This window comes from Triticum dicoccoides, chromosome 1A, assembly GCF_002162155.2.
Source record: "Triticum dicoccoides isolate Atlit2015 ecotype Zavitan chromosome 1A, WEW_v2.0, whole genome shotgun sequence".
Lineage (NCBI taxonomy): Eukaryota > Viridiplantae > Streptophyta > Magnoliopsida > Poales > Poaceae > Triticum > Triticum dicoccoides.
The window spans coordinates 338,383,196-338,386,017 of NC_041380.1; positions in this window are offsets into that span (position 1 = coordinate 338,383,196).

Sequence of the window (2,822 nt, forward strand, 5' to 3'; positions counted from 1 at the left end):
AGAAACTTAGTACATGTGTGAATACATAGACAAACAAAGTGTCCCTAGTATGCCTCTACTTGACTAGCCCGTTAATCAAAGATGGTTAAGTTTCCTGACCATAGACATGTGTTGTCATTTGACGAATGGGATCACATCATTAGAGAATGATGTGATGGACAAGACCCATCCGTTAGCTTAGCATCATGATCGTTTAGTTTTGTTGCTATTGCTTTCTTCATGACTTATACATATTCCTCTGACTATGAGATTATGCAACTCCCGAATACCAGAGGAACACCTTGTGTCCTATCAAACGTCACAACGTAACTAGGTGATTATAAAGATGCTCTACAGGTGTCTCCGAAGGTGTTTGTTGAGTTGGCATAGATCGAGATTAGGATTTGTCACTCCGAGTATCGGAGAAGTATCTCTAGGCCCTCTCGGTAATGCACATCACTATAAGCCTTGCAAGCAATGTAACTAATGAGTTAGTTGCGGGATGATGCATTACAGAACGAGTAAAGAGACTTGCCAGTAACAAGATTGAACTAGGTATGATGATACCGACGATCGAATCTCGGGCAAGTAACATACCGATGACAAAGGGAATAACGTATGTTGTTATGCGGTTTGACCGATAAAGAACTTCGTAGAATACGTAGGAACCAATATGAGAATCCAGGTTCCGCTATTGATTATTGATCGGAGATGTCTCTCGGTCATGTCTACGTAGTTCTCGAACCCGTAGGGTTCGCACGCTTAATGTTCGATGATGATTTGTATTATGAGTTATGTGTTTTGGTGACCGAAGTTTGTTCGGAGTCTCGGATGAGATCATGGACATGACGAGGAGTCTCGAAATGGTTGAGAGGTAAAGATTCATATATTGGAAGGTTGTATTCGGACATCGGAATGGTTGAGAGTGATTCGGGTATTTTATCGGAGCACCGAGGGGTTACGGGAACCCCCCGGGGGAAATCATGGGCCTCATGGGCCACGAGAGAGAAGAGGGGACAGCCCACAAGGGGGAGGCACCCCCCCCCAAGGGGAGTCCGAATAGGAAGGGGAGGGAGCGCGGGCCCCCTTGCCCTCTTCCTCTCCTCTCCTTCCCTCTTCCCCCCTTCGTTGGAAGGAAAAGGTGGGGTGGGGTGGGTGAATCCTACTTGGACTAGGAGTCCAAGTAGGACCCCCCCTTGGCGCGCCCCTCCTAGGCGACCAGCCCCTCCTCCCCCCTTTATATACGGGGGCGGGGGGTACCTCGAAGGCACACCAAGAAATCTCTTAGCCGTGTGTGGTGCCCCCCTCCACAGTTTACTCCTCCGGTCATAGCGTCGTAGTGCTTAGGCGAAGCCCTGCGCAGATCACATCACCATCACTGTCACCACGCCGTTGTGCTGTCGTAATTCTCCCTCGACCCTCTACTAGATCAAGAGATTGAGGGATGTCATCGAGCTGAATGTGTGCTGAACACAGAGGTGTCGTACGTTCGGTACTTGGATCGGTTGGATTGTGAAGATGTTCGACTATATCAATCGTGTTAACCTAATGCTTCCGCCATCGGTCTATGGGGGTACATGGACACACTCTCCCCCTCTCGTTGCTATGAATCTCCCAGATAGATCTTGCATGATCGTAGGACAATTTTTGAAATTGCATGCTACATTCCCCAACAACTAGATATTGCGCGGGCGTTCGATTCGGTCTCCTGGCCTTTTCTTCTCCAGATCCTTCAGCACTTGGGCTTTGGCCTACCGTGGTGCGAGTCGGTGTCCATCCTCATCTCCATGGCCTCTACGCACGTCTTGATCAATGGTACTCCAGGCCCACCCATCGCTCAGTGCCAAGGTCTCTGGCAGGGCGATCCTATATCCCTAGTGCTCTTCACCTTGGTCATCAACGCTCTCAACTCGCTCCTACAGTGGGCGGTCACGTACGGCGTCATTCAATGGCTAACCCATAGCCACGCCGCTTCTAGCGTTCCCTCTACACGGACAATGTGGTAGTATTTTGCCATCACGACACTTCCGAGCTCATCACGGCCAGCAAGCTCTTGCATTTCTTTGGTGAGATATCCGTCCTCCGCACGAACTTTGTCAAGTGCTTCGCCGTGCCTATCCAGTGTACCATCCCTATCATGGAGTCCATCGGCACGATGCTTGCTTGCCCGGTCACTTCCCTCTCAGTGCAGTACTTGGACCTTCTCTTCTCCCTTCGGAAGGCCCCCTCCCATTTGATGCCCCTTATTGACAAACTTCTACGCAAGCTAGCTACTTGGAAGTCCGCGCTCCTCATGCTAGGTGAGCGCTTGGCATTGGTCCAGCAAGTGTTGTCTGCCATGCCCATGCACATCCTCCTCGCAATGGCGCCCTCTTGACCAATCCTTAAAAAGGCGAATATGATCATCAGGGACTTTCTCTGGCATGGCTGGAAGGATGCACGCGCTAGCTCCTGCCTCATCAGTTGGGCGCGTGTTTGCTACCCACTTGAGCTCGAAGGCCTCGACATCCGAGACTCGCACCGCGTCGGTATCTCTCTCTGGTTCAGGTGGCTATGGATGCAGGCCACGAGTAGTGCTCGACCTTGGTCCCATCTCAAACTGCCTCCCGACCATGAGGTTCTACAATTTTTCTAAGCGTCCACGATTTGGACAGTTGGCAGTGGTACTTCCTGCCGCTTTTGGGTTGACCCGTGACTGGAGGGAAGCTCTATCTCGGTCATTGCTCCCCCTTGGTGGCTCTAGTTCTCGCCAGAAGACATCGCACTCGCACGGTCGTCGTGGCTCTTCTCGGCCGCACTTGGATCCTTGACATTCAGGGATCGCTCACGTGGATCCTTGACAT